Here is a 23,170-nt window from a genome sequence, read left to right as displayed (position 1 = left end):
TCGATAAGTTATAATTTATATATATTTGCGTATTATATATTTAATTCGAATTTTTTTTGTTTTTTCTGTTTTAATTTGTATTTTATTAGCAATAATTTTTTACTTGTAAATAATAGTCTAATTTACTTGTCATTAAATGTGTGTTCGTGATAATATATGTATTTATTAAAGTAAATATTTTTGTATATACTTACGTCATATATGTTGTATATAATTATTAAATTTGTTTATTTTGCTGTTAATTTTTTTTTTTTTTATTGAAACTGTTAACACTGAATATTCGTTATTTGATGTATATAAGAAAATCTTTGCCGTTTTAAATTTATTAGAAATGAGGTGTATGTACAATATAATTATGGAAAATGAAATTTAATAAGAGTTAAATTTTTTTATTAAAAACGAACGTTATCATTATCGTAAATTTTTAATTTCTAAATTTATATATGTTTTATAATATATGTGGAATGAGCAATTTTAAAGATTATATATTAATTATCATTTTTGTTTAATGAAACATTGAAGAAGTGCTAAAAGGAGGAGGAAGAGGGTAATTGTACTTTATTAGGAAAATTATAATAGTAATAATAAAGTATTTTAATTAAATTATTCTTTAAAAAGCCTGTTTCAAATTTTTTTTTTCATTGAATTTTTTCTCATTGAAGAAGAAGGGTATTATCTTAGATTTCGTAATTAAAATTGTGGAACTATATTAGCATATATCATTAAGCATATTATAATTAGACATTATACTTTTTTTTAAGTATTACTGTATCTACTCTTTTTAACTAGAAAACTTTTCCCATTTTATTAATTTTTTGTAAAAATTTGCTTATGTATAATTCATCTGTATATAGTATTATATTCCTTTTATACATGAATATTATATTTTGATAACATTTTTTTTTTTTTAAGGTTTAATTTATTACGTTAGTCTTTTCGTGTATACAACTTACAAAAATTACGAAATAAATGACCTGAGAAATATAATCTTTAATATGACATTTATTATAGAAATTTTAATGAACTGAATGAAATAAAATAAAGTAAATATTTTCAGGATTATTTTGAAAATTGTTAGGATTATTATAAATAGTGAAATACGTGAAAAGGTTGAATTTTGTAAATATATAATATATATTAATTCTTTTAGTAAAATATATAAAAAGAATGTGGAGGGTGATTGCTATGTTTTGAAGACGCGAAAATAGTCTTCTAAATATTATATTATATACACTCCCATACAAACATTTATCTACATAAAATGTTAAAGTAAAGGATTATGGAATATGCTAAATTAAAAGGTTAAAGAATTACGTAAAAACTCAAAACAGGATGCTAAAAAAAAAATAAAAAAATGCATATGATTAAATATGATAAACAATAATTATATTGAGCATTATTAGAAAATAGAATAATGATATAAATTGGAAAATAAAATTTTATGTGGCAAAATAGCTATACCATCAATTTTAAGAATTCAATTATATAATTAAAAAAAAAGTTATATTGTAGCTATATCATATATTTTATATATTTGTTTTATTACACACTAAAATTAATTCCAATATTTTTTCTTTTTTTTGATTTATTTTCTTATTATTTTATATTTAGTAATGTATCAATCTTTAGACCTAATATTTTTTTGTTAAATAATATTATGATTTCGTGGGCATATTTACCACTCTGTAAAAATAATTACTATGAATAATGTTAATTTATTATAGCAAATAATGCTGTTCTGTATAAATTTATTAATAATACATGCGGTATTTTTATAATATAGCAAATAATGCAGTTCTGTATAAATTTATTAATAATACATGCGGTATTTTTATAAAAATATATCAATTACTTTTTAGGTTTTAGATTTTTTGTTCACGTCTTGCAAGAGTAAAAGTCATATGAAGTAAATGAGGATATTTCATTAAAAAATATTTTTATGAATTATTCAGTGTTGAATGTTTTTTTCTTTAAGATAAATAGACAGAATTTCTTCGTAAGTCTTCTATATCTAAAATGTAGATAACATGTTTTGTTTTCATTAAAAGTATCAGATCCATATATTAGATAATTTTTTTTTTTATTTATTTCTCTACTATGCATACATTTCTTATGGAAGAAATGACATTTATCATAATTTTTATTATATCGTCTTTTCAGTGCAGTAATAATAAAATTAGAATATCAAAATAAACTATAGATTTTTTCTGTTAATAGGTTTCATTGAGATATAAAACTATGAATTATATCACTATTCGAATGAAATACAAGTAGGGAATGTATATATATAATTGCGTTAATTCTTATTGTATATTAATTAAATTTAAATAATTAAAATTACAAATATTTTTAAATAGTTTAATCTGAAATAGACAAGAAACATGTTTTAATCTTATAAAGAGCATGAATTATTATGGGCAAAGGAAAACATGTAAATTAATTACAGTTCTTGTTATTTATTAATCAGAATATATAAAAATAATTTAAAATTTGTTCTTAAAAAGGATGCATTATACAAACAAATATTGATATAATTGGTTTTATTTGGATGATTAATAATAACATATTAAGTTCATTACAAAAGTAATTCTAAATATTACTTCGTGTAATAAACGATTATACAGATAAAAATATAAATAATAATGAAAAACATATAAAGCAGCACTCTGTAATTCTTTTGTTGTGTTATTGATATAGCAAGGTTTATTTGATGTCTCTGTTTTATAAGCCCAATAGCTACATATTCAAAAAGTATTTTAAACCAATTTTCAGGAATAACAGAATTCCAATTAAATGTATATGTTTGGTTATTTTAAAGATATATTTATTAATATTTGTATTATACATCTGTATAGAAATGTAAATAAATAAATAAATAAATATATAAATGAAACTACATTTATCTTTAAATAAACATAATTTTCTCGTTATTATATATATTTCTGTAGTGTGTTGTTGCCTTTGTTAATAAATTTATAATTTTATTTAGTTTTAATAAAACAAATTGATTAGCTTGAACAGTAAGTATGGTTATCCTGTCAATTATAATTAATATGAATTAAAATATAACAAAAATATGGGATAAATGATACAATAATAAATCATGTAGTATTAAGTCCATTGTTTATTATTAGGCTATAATGTATGTAGATATTGATTTTTATTTAATGAAAAAAAATTGATGATAATCTAAAAATATTAAATTTTTTATGGAATGGTAAATTAAATGATTCCTTCTATTTTTTGAATATACACCAGGAGTTTTACAAGAATTTCTTATAACTCATTTTGTGTTTCATCGTCGTTCAGGTGTAACATCCTATTTCTTTGCTTGGATTTCGGCTATATAACCAAGATACAAAGATAATAAACCGCTATATAAAAAAAAAAAAAATCAATAAATTATTTAATTCATATAAATTATACTAGAAATAACGTATTGAAATTTTAATGTTATTAATGAAACAATGCCTTGATAATTTTTAATGACAAATTTTATATCGTTTTACGTATATACATATATGTTATTGTTAAATATTAATAACTGTATCGCTTTTAGTACTTTTATAAAACTATTATGTATGTTATTATTTAATTTTGTACGTAAAATTTCTCGTATATATGTTGTTTATATAATACATGAATGTCTTCTAAAAAGTTAAAACAATTATTGGTAAGGAATATACAGGATATAGAAATATTTAAAATATTTAGTGAAATTATTTCTTCTGATATGAGTGTATTATTATAACACATAATGATTAATAATTTATCTAAGAGGTTCTTATATTTACTTAAAAAAAAAAATTTATATTAATAAAAATATATATGTTCATAGATAAGTAACTATCCATACATTATTTCTTGTGAAACATATAGAAAATAAAAGCAATAAATTAAAAATTATATTAACAAATAATTGTAAACTTGAGTATATATATAAAAAGAATTCAAATAAACAAATTATTAGCAAGAAAATATTTAGAACAAAATACATATTTTCTTATTTGATATTGTAAACTTATGAAAGTTACATATTTTCAATGGGTTCCATAAGCCATAAATTTCCGTGATAAAATACCTTTTTTTGAATTCTTTTTATAGTTGAGTAAAATAGAATTTAATATATAAACGTAATGGATGATTATGGAATTATGCTATATAATAATTTCAAAATATTACGAAAAATTAATTTTTCTTAGATCCATTAAAAAGTCATGAATTTATACAAAGGAAAGATTAATTCACATGTAAAATATGAACCGTCAAAAATCAAATATATAAAATTTTTTATAAGATTTGTATAAAGAATTTAATATATATGTTACTAAATATATGATACAAAAACTAGTTATACTTTTATATTCATATATTTATTAATCTATTAATATTATTACATTATTATTTTATTTGTACCATTTTTAATTAGTAGTTTGAATTAAAGAGTTAATCTTTAATAACATGAATTATAAAATATTTATAGTACGAAGTAATAACTAAAATAAGTAATGTTTCCTTTTAGTTTTTTATTTTAGAATTTTCAGTTTTTTGAGTATTTCCCTAGCCCGTTCATTGTTAACATTGTTATAAAATGGTATAGATATCATAATCCAAGAAATAATTTAGTTCTTTTTAATAAATTTTATCTATATAATGTTATCCATTTATGAGTATTAATGAATAACTAAAGGAATTTCGAAATTAGTTATTACACTATTTTTTTTTTTAAATATACATTATTAGAACTTTCCACAGTATAGACAGATCTATCTTTTTTACTCTTTGTATAATTTCTGGGTATAATATTCTTATAATATATATTGGAGATATAATTTTTAATAATATATTTTACAAATTAATTAAATTATATAATATAGTGTAACACTTGCTAAATCCAAGGAATTTGGTATTAAGCCCCTTTCAATGTATTTTATTTTTAATAAATACATATTTCATTTAAAATTTTCTCATTATAGAACTAATATTTCTTTTTCGTAATACATAATTCCCTTTATTTCATGTATATTATTTTTTATAATATTGGTATTATTTGCTATTTTTCACTATCTGATTAACAAATGAATTATTTTTTTCAAATTACTAGATATTTTGTTATCATTCCAATATCATTACATTATGAAGTATTTTATTTAGCTACATTATTTATAACTTTTTCATTTATTCATTATAAGTTTTTTCTTATATATATATATATATATATATCTTTAATGTAAACAAAAGCGAATTCAATTAAATGTATTTGTTCTTACATATTGCTGAAATTCTTCATAATCATAATCAAGGCTAAGGGAAATATTAAATTTCTAGTTTTCGAATTTTTGTATTTTTGGATCACTTGTAGTTTTCTAAATGTTATTTTATGTTATTATTATTTCGTTTGATTTTATTATTATTTTTTTTTGCCAGGTTCATAAAAGTATTTTACATAATTAATTAACACCATTACAATCTTCTTATATGTTATCTTTATGAAAGGGGACTTTATTTGTTGTTATTATTGCATATTTACCATTTCAATGATTAACTTTCTAGTAATTTCTTCTAAAATGACTGTATGGTAATTTTTTATATTTTCTTTCATATTACATAATTTCACTCTTATTTTTTTTAATCTTTAATTGTAGGTTACTAAACTTTTAAAGTGTACTAAAAAGCCAAGTATCACTTTATTTTTTTTGAAAAATATATCTATTTATTTGTATTATATTATTGATAGAACTCTGGATTTTGTTACTGTGCAGAATATAAATCCGTACATACTATGCTGTAAAATAATAAATTTATATTACATTTTCTTATTTTTTGTATTTATACTGATAATAATGTTCTTTGAAGATTTAAAAGAAATTTCTACTTTTAAAAAAATCTCTATTGTAAAAGAGGACACACTGTTGCGGAGGTTTTGAACTACATTTTTAATATTTTTTAGATGATAAAATTTGCAATATTTTAATATGTTCATTATATTATCTATTTTCTACTTCTTTCTCATTTTATTTACGTATAAAGGTATAACTACATTTCAATTTTTATGTGCTTTATTATTAATAAAATTGTTGTAATATACATTACGTGTTATTTTTATGTAATTGTCCCCGAGAAGTGTCGAAATGTATATTTATGTACCTTTCTTAAATTATATTTATTAGTTCATTTACATGTTCTAATGATTTGTTTGTTACTTATTCATCTAAGTTACATGGAATGATTTTCTTTTTTTCTTTTTTTGGAAACGATAATTCAACAAGGATATAAATGTTGTAAAATAATATATAAATAAAAAACATAAGAAAAATGACATATGTATATGATATATTATAAATAGTTATTAAATTATGTAACTAATTCTAAACTATGAAATTTATATTTTTATAAGTTATTTGTTTTAATTTAGCACAAAATAAAAAAGGTTCATAGAATTCCACGAATGGAGCATAAACAATTATTATTATATTATGTATTCGGGGAAAAAGTATGGTCTTATGATTTAATTTCTAAATAAGTACTAGATTCATACTTAGTTACATATTTAAATAGTGTGTATATGTATTTAATAATGGCATATTTTCAAATAATTACATCAGCAAATGGAGAAATATATTGAAGTTATTTCTTAAAAAGATAAGGAAAATAAAGGAATTTACATTTTTATAATTTAATTTTGATAACTTCTATTTATTATCCTTATGAACACCGTTCAATACAACATAACAAATTTAATTGTTTTCTTCAGATTTTTATTTTTCTACAATGTGTAATCCAACAATTCTTTAATGTAACTGTCATTTTTAGTATTATATTAACATCAACATAAAGCAATTTTGTTGTTGTTGGTATTATACTTAAGATATTTAGATAAAATTCATGTAATGCATTTTTTTTTTTTTTTTTATTTGTAAAGGATTAAACAGGTTACACAATTTTCCCATGTTTAGTGTGCTTCCTGATTATCTCCATATTATCTTTTCTCTCTGTTTCCTTCTGTGTGCAGATGTTGATACAATTATTTCATTATTTTATGTTTTGTGCGTGTTCATTTGTTATCCCTACTATAGTTTAATTTTCATTTGTTGTTATAAATTTTATTAACTTTTTAATATTATTATATAATGAAATATATAGTTTGTTATGTAAATGATTATTTATAACATGCTTTGAGAGAGGCGTGATTTTGAGGTAATACTTAATTGTAATAATAAATTTTGTTTTCATAAAAATTATATTATGGTTGTATAAGAATTTATTATATTATAAATATTTAATTGATAAAATATTTATTTATTTTTTTTTTACTTTTTATTACATTTGGAAGGATATACCACATAAACCTTAAAAAACGAGTGATGGAGGAATAATTATCACATTTGAAGTTATTTTGTATTAAAAATGTATAAAATAATAATAGAATATGTAAAATTGCTCCTATCCATTATTTTTTATAACTTATTAGTAACAATGTATATTTAAAGTTTTTATTTCTGGTGTTTGCAGAACACTTTAAATTATAATATCATGAATATGCAGGAATAATTTTTCTTTGTACACTATATGGTTATCCGTGAACAAAGAAAGTACAGCTTTAATGAAAAGCAACTTATAATTTTAATACTTAAAAAAATTTTTAGAACTATCTTTTTTTTCTTTTTTTTTTCTATGTAGATATTTAGTAAATGAAAAATGTGCATGATATGACATAGAACATATAAATGAAATATAGTAATTTATGTTTAATCCAAGAATACATATTGAAAGATTCAGTATTTATCTATATTTCTTATTTTATGTTTTTTGCTTATATTCTCATTTTTCTTTGTTTTTGTTGCATAATTTCTTTTTTTTTTTTGAGGCTTCTATTATTTTGTTCAAAATTTTTGCTTTAAGTAATTCATTAATTCCTCAGTGGTGGCAACATATTTTTTTAAGTACGTACTTTTCATTATTTTTATGTGCAATTATGTTTTTTGGTGTAATTATAAATGTATACGTAAAGGGTATACGATGTCATTTTTTTTTTTTTTTTTTATATGACTATTATTTTTGGTGCATTCTTTTTACCATTTTAATAATTCAAAGGTATATAGCTAGTTATAATAGTTTTTTATAAAAAAAAAGATATTATGTTTGCATGGAAAGAAACTCGGGAATTCATGTAAAACAAATAAATATATAACGTTGGGGGTTTTGCCCCATAGATAATCTGGGAGTAATCTAGTTAATTTTTTTTCCTTAAGTACAAAAGTTAGGAAAAAAGAAATTTATAAATCTTGAAAAACTTTTTGCAGATTTTTTGATCGAATTTTTGCGAATTTTTTCAAAACTTCTTTATTGAATTTTTTCAATTTTTGTAAAATTTTTCTTATTGAAATAATATAATTTTTATATAATAAATTTGAAATTGATATTGAGAGAATATTTTGCAGTATGTATATTTATTTAATTATACTTTATTTTTTCTTATGAAAATTATTAAAAACACAATTTTAAAAAAATGACACTTTATTTGCGTGTTTAGGAAGTTTTTTTAAATAGTAAATTCTTGCAGTTATACCCAGATTACAACTGAAAATATGGTTCACTTCCCAAATATATTTTTTTCTAAATAATACAAATATTTGAGAACTAAGTCCTAATTTTAGTATTTTCGCAAACTATATACGACAAATGACTCACGTGTGCTATTTGATATATATTTATAATTTTTATGTTATAATGTTATAAATATATTTTGGAAAACAATGGATTTTATATTTATTGTTATATTATTATAAATTATTATGCTTTGAGTGTATATATATATATAATTAATATTTTCCTAAAAATAATAACGTATGCTTAATTATAATTTGTCATAGATAAAATTATTTTAAAATTATAACAAAACAAATATTATTATGTATTGTTATTAAAGATTATTAAGAAATAATCGGATCCATTACAATTATTATAGGAACGTATAAACATATTGTTATATGTGTATAATAATACTTGGGATAACATAGTTATATGAAGGATTAATAGTTATTAATTATGTATATCTCAGTAGATAAATGTGGAAGAATTATGAAAAACATTAATAGAATAGGTGTACAGGAAAGCATACATATATATTTATATATATATATATTAAATATATTTGTTAAATATCTGTCTGAAAAAACTTTAATATATGTATATATAGTGTGTGAGTGTGTGTAAATTATGGTAATAATGATAGAGTGTCTTACTGGTAAAAATGATGTGTATTGTGTAAATAAATGTTTAACTATGACAGCACCTTAATAAAATATATTGGGAGTGGAAAATGTTTATTTTAATAAAATATGTTATAAATTAAATATGTTAGATGCATTTTCGCGAGCAAATCTAAAATTTATAACACGTTTTGTATTATAGAACAGGTTGGAAATAGAATAATTTTTAATTGTTATTTGTTTTTAATATGTTAAATTATAATTAGTTAAAAACTGATTTTTTTACGGAGTACAACGAAATTTTTTAATGTTATTATGCACATTACTTGATACTCTTTGTAGAATCGTTGGAATAATAATTTTATGGAAACACATGTGAATGTAGAAATGTAAGATAAATTAGATATACATCTTACTAATTTGCTTTAAAAAACCATTATATTATTGAAAATTTAGCGTTATGTGTTCAATTTTCTTTGCATAGATTTGATATATTTGAAAAAGTTTAACCATTACAAAGACGCCCAAAAAATTATGGACAGATAAATAATACATATGACATACATAATTATATATTGTGCATTTAAGCAATATTATGTGTCCAATTTATACTATTAAGAAAGGATTTGTGTTCTTATATATTGGGAAAACTGTTACAAAAAGAGTACCATTTCTAATAACTTTGTTATTTGTTTTTAATTTGTTAAATATTAATTTTTTAAAAATTAACCTTACCGGAAGTACAATGAAATGTTTTAATGGGAATCACTCACAGTGTTTGATACTCTCGGTAGATTAATTGAAATAACAATTTTATTGGAAAATGCATTAATCCATTGTGGAAAACGTAAAAATCGTTTGTGCTTATTTTGCTTCAAGATCCTTTTTTAATACGAAACAAGTTTTAGGACAATTTCATATAATGAGTCCATTAACTGCTTATATATATAGGTGGATAACATATTATATATGCAAAGGAGTCTATAATTTCTTAGCATACTGTGTAATATTTGTCTGTATTATATATATTGAATATATACAATATTTTTATTGAGGCACTTTGATAAAAATTAGACTTTCTTTTTTATCTATTTTATATCAATGAACTCTAAAATATATCTATATGATACTTTTATTTTAGATACTACGATAAAAATTGGATATTCTTTTTTGTTTATTTTTTTACAAAGGACTCTAAAAGATATATATTTGTTATATAAAACTACTAATGGAAAGTATTACATTTTGAAATAATTGTTATTTGTTGTTTGGGGTTTACAAACTGAACTTTTTAAACTGAGAATAAAGAAAGCATCTGAAAATGGTAACATAAAAAAAGTAGTTATATATGTGGAGGATTAATTAAAATAACTATTTTAATTGAATACATTTAAGAATTTTGTAAGTGTGAAATAATGCGTTTTAGGTGTTATAATAAAATGATACATAACCGTCTTTATAGTGTAGTCTTGATATATTAGCAGACTGCAAAGAAGCGCATATAAATGTGGATATATATATATGATAAATTTTAAAAATTAGTTCCAATACATGATTAACTCGTTCCTCACAGTGTTAAAAAACAAAAAGGGTTGTGTTATATATGAGGAACATATACTGTATTTGAATATCATTTATAATAAAAATTAGTTCATAAGTCATTAAAAATTTTTCCTTTTTAGGGGGGGTTTTCTGTAAAAAGAAAAGTTGAAATGGTATCATATAAAAAGTATAACTATATTTATGGTGGATTAATTATTATAACAATTATTCAGAAATTTTATGCATATAAATCTGTTTATTTAGAGGTATAACTTGTTTCATAATAGTAGCTATTTTCCATAATTTTATAAAATTTGTTTTTACATTGTGCAAGACTATATTTATATGTAAAATGGACAATATCAATTTACCTAGAAGAACACATGAGAAAAGAGGAGATATTTCTCGTACTTGTATAATTCTAATAATATTTATCCTATGAGAAATTAATTATGATACTTAACATAATATTTTAATAAAGATTTGTGTACAAATATATAATAAATGTAAAATATAATTGGAATTTAATGGATTTCAACATGAAAATCTAAAGAATATACCATATCTTAAATAGTGTAGTAGAAATACAAGCCATTATTATATATGGCTATATTTCTGTTTCATATTTGGTATAAATTTGTATTGAATACATGTACGTTACCGTGTGTATGAAAATTATCATAGACAATAATGTTGTATAAAATAAAAATGTACAATACAAATATTATTAGATATTTACTATACAATTAGAAATGAGGATATCGTTCGGAAAAAAAAACAGTAAAGTGGATAATTTTATATTTATATACATGCAAGAGGAAGAGAAAATACATATATAACTATGATTTTTTAGTAAATGTGAATGAACAAAGTAAAACTTTATGAAATTTTTTGTATAGGGAAAATAGTTTGGAGGAGTTTTCTTCATGTGAAATAATTTAAAAAGTTAAAGAAGTGTACGTAACGTTAGAAGTTACTCATAAAAAAAAGAAGTTTAGTGAGATAATTATTTTTTACGGGATATTTATTATTTCTATTAGTAAGATATACATCATTTAAACTTAACGATCAAGATGAAAATAGTTACGTGAAAATCTTTTTTTCATTTTTTTTATATGTGTAATGATCACTTAATATAAGTAAAAATAGTTACTTTTGAATATTTACTATGATATATTACAGCTAGAGAGTGAATCGTTGAATTAATTAGGATAAAGAAAAAGGTAAAATCCACTGAGTATTATTAGGGTATATATGATGCGTTTGGGGGAATGATTATATTTTATAATGTAAAGATCAATTTCTAGAAATAAATGAAGGTAAAATTGATGCAAGAAGAAAATTTCCTGAAGTACATTATTTTATACTGTGGAGTAAGTTATTTTTGGTACGTATATTTGGTTAGAACTAAGGATAAAAAGTGTCATAAGCTCTGAGATACTTAATGGTGGAGATGAAGCTTGATTAATATAATTAACAAATGGAGATACTCTTTAATGGTTATTAAGAATTGTCGAGGGACACTTCTTTATAGTTCACTCTGAAACTTGGAATATAGGTATAAAATGGAAAAAATAGTAATACTAAATTCTAAGGGTTACTATAAAATTAGTATCTCTCTTAGATAGGAGGATCTATTACAAGACAAATACTTGATTTTTATATGATTATGAGTACTTTATTCTTTAGCGCATTTTTTGTGAATGCCGAAATTTTTTTTAATACTTTATTTGTGTACACCTATTATACTTCTATATTTTCTTTTTATTACATTAAATGTTATTTGAATATTTTTTTTTTTTTTTTTTATACATTTAAAATTAACAGTGAAATAGATTAATTTATTATTCTTTTTAATTAAATAAATAATTTGAATAAATATTTAAAGTTTTAATTCTTCTTAATCAAAAAAAGATTTAATGTTTTAATTTATCTTAATTCTGTGGAATTTGGTATATAGGTTTTATGTCACTATTATATATATATATATACTATATACGGTTCTTTAAAAAAAATGACAATTTTCTTATAAAGGTGAATATAATTCTATGTGATTCTATGTTCATAAATAAATATCATTTTGATATATATCAAACATGTACATAAAAATGTTAATGAAAATATGCTTATGTATTATTATGTATTCGTCATAATAGTGTTCTATGAAAATGTCTTCGTAAAGAAAAAAGATAAGGTTAAACATATGCTTAACTTTTGATAATTTTAAAAAAGGCTGATTAATATAAAAATAGTTTTTAAGAGGGAAATAAATAATAGGTTTTAATAAAATTGAAATAATCATGGATAATATATTTTGTACATTAACTTTAAATATGAAAAAATGTATATTTGCAATTATTCATTTATTTCATAAAAATTACCAAAAGAAATATAAGTGCAAATTTTATGTCAAATATTTTTCTGTTTCTTTTAATAATGATAATGTTATTATTAAATTCATAATTTTAAAATAAGATAGACGAATATAGAATACCCACAAAAAAAAAAAAGTTTTAAAAATTTGTAAATTAGTATCGGTAATATTTTGCATTTTCAGGTGAAATTTCGAAGTATATATATTATGCTTGTATATATAATACCTAAGCGTTTATAATAAAATATTAAAGTTCAAGGTTTAATGATTAAAATTTTACATATTTCTTTTAAGAATGTTTATGTCATTATTAAGTTCGTAATTTTAAAAAGAGCTAGTTTGCTGTATACAAAAATATCTTAAAAAAAAAAAAATAAATAAAGTTTCAAAAAATTTTAAATTGGTGTTGGTATAGTTTGTTATGTTGAAAAATGAAAATGTATATATTGTGCATTAAATTTATTTATTTCGTAAAAATTAATAAAAATATAAGGGCAGGTTTTTATGTCAGATAGATTTTTATTTCTTTTAATAATGTATGTGTCTTTATTGAATTCATAAATTTGAAAAAACTAGTTTACTGTATATAAAATGCTTGTAAAAAAAAAAATCATAATAACAGGGTTTCATAAAATTGTATAAAGAATAAATAATATGTCTGTTTAGGCGAAATATCAAAGTATATATATTATTCTTGTATATTTAATTACTAAACGTTTTTAATAAAATATGTAAGTGCAAGCATTAGTGATCAAAATTTTTATATTTTTTTTAATAATGTTTGAATCACTTTTGAATTTTTTTTCATGTATACTTTAATTATACACTCTATTTTATATAAATATATATAGTTATTTCTCATTTAAATGTACAGTGGTTTTTACATAATATATATATATGATTTGTTTTAATGATAAGCTTATATATATATATATAATAAATACTTATGCAGTAATTTTATTTAAAGCAATTTGGTTGTGAGCTTTTTTATGATTAGTAACTATTCGTAAATTGAACTTAATCACACTGCACATTCATTTTGGAAAATCATTTACATATATTTTTAAAAGTGGAATTGAATTATTATTTCCATTTATGAATATTTGTATATCTTATAATCCTTAACGGTTGGTAAAAAGTAGTGTATATAGAATTTCTTAAAAACATTTTTGTTTTTTATATATTCCTTAAATTTTTCTATGTGTCACAAGTCTGAAGTAATGTAAGATCTTATATTTTGCTTCAATTAGTTATAGAATAAAATCGAATAAAATTTGAATTAATTAATATAAAAAATAATATACTTCTATATGTATATGGAATTAACTAAAATACTTTTAGTAATTGATGGTGTATATAAAGTAACAAAAAAGGTATGTATTTATAAGGATACATAAGCATTATTATTTAAAGTTAGAGAAAATTTACAATGTCCAAGATAACGAACAATAGAGAAAATTATCGATGAAAAAATATGGGAATATGCTTGTTATGTTTTTTGTAACAAAATTTCTTTATAATTTTTATATGCTTCCCCTAACTTTACTTCTTCTTAAGGGACATATTTATAATGAAAATATACTTGTAATTCTAGAAATATTTTGATATAATATAAATCTATATTTTATACATTTTTAAAATTCAGATAATAATAAAAAAAAAAAAAGAATAAGAATAAAATTATTTTAAAATGTTACACATACAATTCTTATATAATTATTAATGTGCTCCTTTCGTTATATATTTTAAATGATATAATGACCTATTACTTCTCACATTGATAACAATCGGCGCAACTTTGTTTAATAATATACAAGTTTTTTTAAATCGAATTTTGAAGTTAATATTTTTTAGATATGGTGAAGTGATATCCAACTAAAATACATAGAAATAAACAAATATAACTAATAGCAACCTTATCGTATAATTTTGGTTCCTTTGATTTAAATTCAATGATATATAATATTATTTTCAATAACTTGAATTATAACTATTTGTGTTTATATACTAATTTAAAATTTTGTAATTTTTATAATGAAAAGAAATATACAAATGTTTCAAGGAATTTACTATGTTTTAATTATAAACAATACGAAGTACAATTATATAACTGAGAAAAGAGTATTACGTAATAGCTGTACAAATTTCTCAAATAGTACAAATATTGCACTATCTAACATTGAACTTTAACTCCATTGAATGAACACAAATAAACTGTTAATAAAGTAATATATAAAACAAATCTTGAAGCCTTTCTGTCATAAATTATAAGGAAGAACTATAAATTGACTATGTAAGTGAGAATTTTTTTGAAAGATTAATAAAATATATCAAAAGTAAATTAAAAATTCAGTTATTTTCTCTCCTTATATATTTGATAATAGGATATATAATTATTTGTAGATATCTTTTTATAATTATACATTTATCAATATATGTCTCCATTAGGATGTTTATTAATAAAATTTTTAAATTATTGAAACTAATTTAATGCTTTTACTTGGTAGTAAATATTAATTTTAATGTATAATTTTCATTTTTTAGTAATATTAAAATATAGAAGGAAATGTAAGTCCTTATCATATATAATATACGATAAATTGTGATTTTAGTTTGTTTTTAATTAATATTCTTATGTGTGAATACAAGAAAAATAAATATAATAAGCCACATATAAAAAAGTGCATATACAATAAAATGTATTAGTATAAAATTTATATAAATGATTATTATTTAATTGTCATTTTAGGTCACTAATTCAGTAATATTTAATATACGTTATTTTGTGAAACATCAGGAAACCTTAGCTGAGCTCAAATGATAATATAAATTTATGTTCGCCCTTGATTATAGGAACTGAATACATTTTAGCATCAATTGTTTGATATTGAAGTTTTTCTTTCTTTTTTGTTATAATTTTATGATTTATTAATATTAAAAAATTGTGTGATACGTAAAATTTCTATGTTAATTTTTGCACGAGTGGGTTAGAATTGAGTAAATATATTAAACACTTATTAATTATATTAATATAGAATAGTCAATAACGGTATATGTTTGATTATTTTTATTAGGAGAACTAGTTTCTTCTGTCAATTTTGAAGTTACCCTGTTCTTTCACAAATACGAGAATGTTCTTCATCTTTTGTTGTGTTTCTCCAAATTCATGAATATTTACTGATGGTGTATATATACACATTATAGCTGTTAATAAAATGAAGTTTACGACTAACGTGGTAAATTTTTAGAACGTAAATGTTTATGGTAAAACTATTTTACAATATTTCAAAGTGTTGAGTTGGTGAAACCTACAAATAATTAACGATTTAGTAATAATGAAATATATAACCTATATATGATATATTTATTAAAGACTCAATTGCATATGAAATTACATACGATCTTTTTTTTTTTTTTTTTTTGAAATGTAATTAAGTGATTCACTACTTTATTTTATATCTACAATGATAAATACTGTTGAATATTTAAGAATTAGTATTTTCGTGCCTTATGATATACTTCATAACATCTGCTATCACATGAATGTGGATGCTCATTTTCAGAACTTTGTGTTAGTATTTGGTTATCTTTTTCATCTATATATTTAATACTATACTATTTGTTTTTATATGAAGAAAAAAGAATAGTTGGAATGGTGAAAACTGATATTAAATGAATTATATATTTGTAAATAAAATTCTTTTGCAGCTGTAATTTCTTATTGTGATAGATTACAGGAATTGTAAATAAATATAAAAAATTTTAAGTACTAAATATTATTACCTTATAAAATAAAATATATAAGAAATAGTGTAGTGAATGTTATTTCAATTATTGAAACTAAGGGGATAAATTCGTATACCTTGGAACAAATAGGTACTTCTTCTTGTGACAGTGAACAGTTAAGTTATTATTTTACAGTAATTGAATTTCACTGATATGGAGTAGTTGAATACAATTCACTAACAAATTTTAAGAATGGAAAACTTATTCCTTTAGTCATATGATTTACACATATACTGTGTTTATTTTTGATGTTTTAAAATTACGTAAAAATATTATTGAATTTTGTGTAACACATCTATTTATAAAACTATTATATAATGTATCAAACATTTTAGCGTAGTTGAAGAGATAGAATGTATTCATTGATGTAACTGAATTTATTAGATATAACAGAACAAATAAATTATGATAGATTTAACGTTTAAATGAAAGTTAGAGTTTTAAAATATTTATAGTTTATCGTGAAGAAAAGTATACAAACATAAATGCGTTTAGAATCTCCATTTTTTATAAAATTTAGGAATAAAGAGAATTATGTATATATATAATACACATAATAGAAATTTTTAGTGAATATATATATTTAAAAAAATGAAGTCAAAAAGTAAAAAGCACGCGTCATTTAAATGAAAACTAATAGATGAAGTAAAAACCACAGAAAATTTAATTTGCATAAAAACTAAAAAGCTTCTTATAATTAATAAAATTAAATTACTTTTAATATATATACTATAACATCAAATTTATGTGATGGGTGGATAACTGTAATAGGAAAACTGCCCATTCCATTAAAATGTTATAAGGTAAACTTATTTATATATGTGGAACAAAAACCATATAACGAAAAAAATACATAATTATAGTTTTATTAAATGTTGATAATAACATTATATTTTACTTTATTAAAATAATAATAAACTTTAATTAATAATTAATATATGTTATTAAAGGTAAAATACTAAAACAATAATTTTTTTTGTGAAAGCAAAATGTAAAATTTATTTTAATTACATGAATTATTATTTCATATTGTAAAGGAAAACGAAAACAATAGAATATTGTTGTTACATAAAAAGGAAACAAATAACAATAAAATGGTTTAAGTTTATTTTCTTACAATAATAACAAAAAATAATTATTTATATGCAGAATTAAAATACATGTTTGTATACATACATTTGGGGGAAATATAAAATTATACCAAATATATTTTTTAAAATAAAAATTAAAAGAAAATTCAGATATCATTTATATATTATAACTCTTATGGATTTATATAATTATGTACAAATTCAAATACTCATGTTAAATTTTTTTCTTTTCTAGAATTTCCATTTTATCATCCTTAATATCAGAATTTTCATCTTTATCCTCAATAACTTTATATTCTTCATCATCATCATCATCAGATTTTTTTTTTTTACCAAAACATAAAAATCCTCTTTTTTTTTTTTTTTTTTTATTAGGGGGCTCAAAATCACGATATGTTAAGTGCGGATTTCTTTTAGCTTGAGCTTTAACTCTTTTAATACAAATTATTAATTTGTAAATTAAATAAACTAACATAGCAACTGCTATAGCTAGAGCTATAAATGAGCTAGGAGAGCTTTCACCTACAACACCCCAATATTGGAGTCCCCAAGATATTGTTAACGAAATTATTGAAGAAACAAAGCTAAAATATTTAAAAAAAAGAGCTATACGTGATTTAATAGTTCTCTTTTTCCCATCATAATAATGCTTAAAATACCAAGGTCTTATTAATTTCATTAAATCTTCTTCATATTTTTGATCCTTTTTTTTAATCATGTTAATGATTAACTTTTTAATGGAAAAATCGTTCATATCAAGTTGAGCCAAGAACTCATCCATATCATCAATATTAGATAAATCGGATAGTGAAAATTTTCTTTTAACTTTTACTTGTGCATCGTCTGATATTTCACAAAGTTCACTAGATTCGGTTGGATTATCTAGTTCTTCGGATTCCTCATTTTGTGTTAACTTACTAGATTCTTGATCTTTGTTATCATTCTTTAATCCATTTGGACGTTGTGGGTTATTATTTTCACCTTTCTTTAATCCATTTGGATGTTGTGGGATATTATTTTCACCTGTCTTTAATCCATTTTGATCTATGTTATCTTTCTTTAATCCATTTGGACGTTGTGGGTTATTATTTTCACCTTTCTTTAATCCATTTGGACGTTGTGGGATATTATCTTCACCTTTCTTTAATCCATTTGGACGTTGTGGGATATTGTTTTCACCTTTCTTTAATCCATTTGGATGTTGTGGGATATTATCTTCACCTTTCTTTAATCCATTTGGACGTTGTGGGATATTATTTTCACCTTTCTTTAATCCATTTGGATGTTGTGGGATATTATTTTCACCTTTCTTTAATCCATTTGGACGTTGTGGGATATTATTTTCACCTTTCTTTAATCCATTTTGATCTATGTTATCTTTCTTTAATCCATTTGGACGTTGTGGGATATTATTTTCACCTTTTTTTAATCCATTTTGATCTATGTTATCTTTCTTTAATCCATTTGGACGTTGTGGATTATTATTTTCACCTTTCTTTAATCCATTTTGATCTTTGTTATTTTCTTTAATCCATTTGGACGATGTGTGTCATTATTTTCACCTTTCTTTAATCCATTTTGATCTTTGTTATTTTTCTTTAATCCATTTGGACGATGTGTGTCATTATTTTCACCTTTCTTTAATCCATTTTGATCTTTGTTATTTTTCTTTAATCCATTTGGACGATGTGTGTCATTATTTTCTCCATTCTTTAAATCATTGTTTACTCTTGTACACGTTTTTATAGGTCTTGTTGGAAATGATTGTTCAACTTCTGGTCCCAGTAATAATCTGCTAATACTTTCATTTAATAAATTATTTTTCCTGTTTTTGTTATTGATTGATACATTTAAGGTAGAGTACTAAAAATTAATATAAATAATTAAAAAATATATATTCATTTAAATATTAATAAAATGTTAAATTTTAAATGTAAATATAATAGAATTACTAGAAGACAGAGCAAATTCCTAAATTTATTAATTATTGTATGTTACCTCATAAGTATAATTCAAGAGCCATATAAAAAGGGTAAAGGCAAAAAATTTAATAAAAAATAACTTTTTTTTTTTTTGTGCCATAGGGAATATTTTGACTTGAAGTTCCTATGTATTCACTACATAGTAAAAATTTTAGTTGAGTGAATAATTTTTTTAATAACAATACAGTCTTTATGCTGTTATATTTCTTGACCCTTTTTTTTATTTTTTTTGCCAATATTTAAACTTATTTTAGCTTTTTTTCATAATTATAATTTATATACGCTAAATTATTAAAAATGAATAAAAAAACACGAAAAATAAAGGCAAAAAACGAAAACAAAACACAAAAGCAAAAGAAAAAACAAAACACAAAAATCAAAATCAAAATATAAAAACAAAAAAGCCAAAAAAGAAAAGCTAAAAAAAGCAAAATATTTTAGTAATTATTTTATATAAATATTTTTAAAAAATTATGTTGGTTAACAATAAATTGAATAAAATTTAATAAATATTAAAATTTTTAATTTAATAGAATAATTCTAAATATAATAAAAATAATGTGAATAAAATTATTTTAAGTACAATATATATGCCACTCGAACGTGTACATTGATATATATAGAATATCAAAAATAGTTTTTTATGTTAATTTGGCTATAATAATATTGAATCAAATTTAAATAGAACCAGATGTTCTATTATTATAAATATATTATTTTAAAAAAAAAATTGTATTTTAGGATCTAGTGCTAACAATAAAATATAATAGAAATAGTTTAGAAATTTATATAATGCCTTATATGTTTTTTGATGTTTTGTGTTAATAATCGTTAAGAATATAAAATGTAACAAAAGAACAAATCTAATTATTACACATAAAAATTAAATATTAATAGTAATTAATAACTTACCAATATATATATTAATAAAAAATATAAACAATAAAACATGCGCATTTGTTATATTTAATTTGGAGTACTTTTTGTTAGGTAAATTAATAAATTGATGGTATATTTTCAATAATAATATTAAAACGTATAACACTCATTAAGCGCTTAAGTAGATATTTTATATATGAACGCTTAAAAATTCACCTATTCAACTGTTAAAATAAGAAACAATTTTTAAAAAATAAAATTATGACATGTTAATTATATTTTTGTAAATTTCCTTGTCAATATAACAGAAAATGTAAAAAAAAATTAAATAAAATAAAAATTATAGATTTTAAATGTATAAATAAATTTAATGTTTTAATAATTTAATATAAAATAATAGAGAATTTTGTTTTTAAAATAAAAAAATGTAAAAATTAAATTAATAATTTAAAGGTATTTGAAATATGTATTTTTACAGAGTATTAAGGGGTTATAAAATTATTACATTATTAAAAGTAATTTTATTATAATATTTTTATTGAGGAATTTTTCATTTTTTCCTTATTTTATATTATTAATCAAAATGGATTTGTTTAATGTGCAACAATTTTATAATAAAAATAATATTAGTATTTATTAAATTAATCATAAATATGATGATTTGTTATCTTGATTAAAAATATTTTTTAAGTTTTCAGCTTCATGATGTATATAGCACAATTAGTAATTTAAAAAATTATTTTTCATAATTCTTAATGAAAATTTTAAAAAGAATTATAATAAATAATTTTAATAATATGTAACATATGTTCTTAAAATATATTTATATTATAATATTTTACAAAAAAAAAAAAAAATACAATCAAAATATATTTTTTTCAATAAGATTGTAATTTGTTAAAGATTTTATGTACGCATAATCTTTTTGTTGTCATGTAAATAAAAGTATGTTTCATTATTAGTCTTTATTTAAAATTTAATAAGTGTACAATTGGTTTTCCATTTAAAATTTAGTAAAATTTTTTAGTTTATTATTTTTTGAAAATAATACGATAAACACAAGAAATCCTGATGTAGATAACCTTTGGTATTAATAAACCTAATTAATTAATTATATTACAATTATTTAGTAAATGATTTTTAATGAGCATTACAATATTTTATGTGTATTAACTTTAGAGAGTGCTTGAATTATAATTTTTTATTTTTTAAAAAGTATAACTCACTTCATATATTATCTAATGGTTTTACTTAAGAAGTATGGGTGTAATTAGTTATGTACTTTCAGCTTTTGCTATTTTTTTACCGTCTACGTATTAATATTTAAGACAATTCGCTTAAACTGATCACATATATTAATTTATTTATTACAATATTGAACGTGCTAATAGTTACTATGACAAATAATGAAGATAAAATATAAAATAAGTTATAAAAATATATAGAATATTTAATAATGAATAAATTTATTCTATATTTTTTTCAAATATTTAAGAATTAAAATGAAATTCAAATATTTATTTTTTGCACTTATAGTATAAATTGAGAGGTTTACAATAATATATATATAATGTGTATAATGCATATGTAATATTTCTATTAAAACAAATCTTTTATTATGATTTTTTCATCTGTTTGTTATTATAACCAGTCTTGAGGAACAATTGATTTTTTCATATAATCATATCCATTTTTTCATAAAATTATATCTATTTTTTCATGTAGCATAAAAGAAATTTCGTTATATAAATGTTATAATATGAATGAAAAAAATAGAGAGTGCTTGAAAAAAAAAAGTAACAAAAAAAATAGTAGATTAAATCTTTCTATTAATAAAAATCGAAAACATTGATCATATAAAGTTCATTTAACTAATAAATACCTTGGATCAGTAATTTATTATTTACTTAATGAATATTGATATATTAATTATATATGAATTTATCTGTTTTGTAAAACATTATACATGATATGAATTAACATAAAAAATGCATTAATATTAATGAATATATAAAAATAACTAATATACTGTTTTAATAGTGCTTAAAATAGAGTATTTTTTATTGGTACAAGTATAATTTTTATACGATATAACTTTTATTAATGCTCAAAAATAAATTATTATAAATAACTCTGCAATCAGATGTAAAAAATATAAAAAAAAAAAAAATTTATTCAGTGTGTAATTTTAGAATTATTATTTTACTTTTTCGTTTTTTTCTTTTTGTTATTAAGTACATATATCATTTTAAATTATAAGGAATGTATAATTATGAAGTAAATATTAAATTTAATTTTTGTGAA

The 23,170-nt window shown here is 20.4% G+C and overlaps 1 pseudogene, besides 1 other annotated feature; it reads right to left on the bottom strand.

Moving 5' to 3' along the window:
* Positions 1-18,219: 18,219 nt before the first annotated feature.
* Positions 18,220-20,087, bottom strand: PmUG01_12011400 (annotated as a pseudogene).
* Positions 18,220-20,087: a sequence feature (Plasmodium exported protein, unknown function, pseudogene).
* Positions 20,088-23,170: the final 3,083 nt, after the last annotated feature.

This window comes from Plasmodium malariae (assembly GCF_900090045.1).
Source record: "Plasmodium malariae genome assembly, chromosome: 12".
NCBI lineage: Eukaryota > Apicomplexa > Aconoidasida > Haemosporida > Plasmodiidae > Plasmodium > Plasmodium malariae.
Note: the sequence above shows the minus strand (reverse complement) of the source record. Positions and strands in the feature narration are given on the sequence as shown.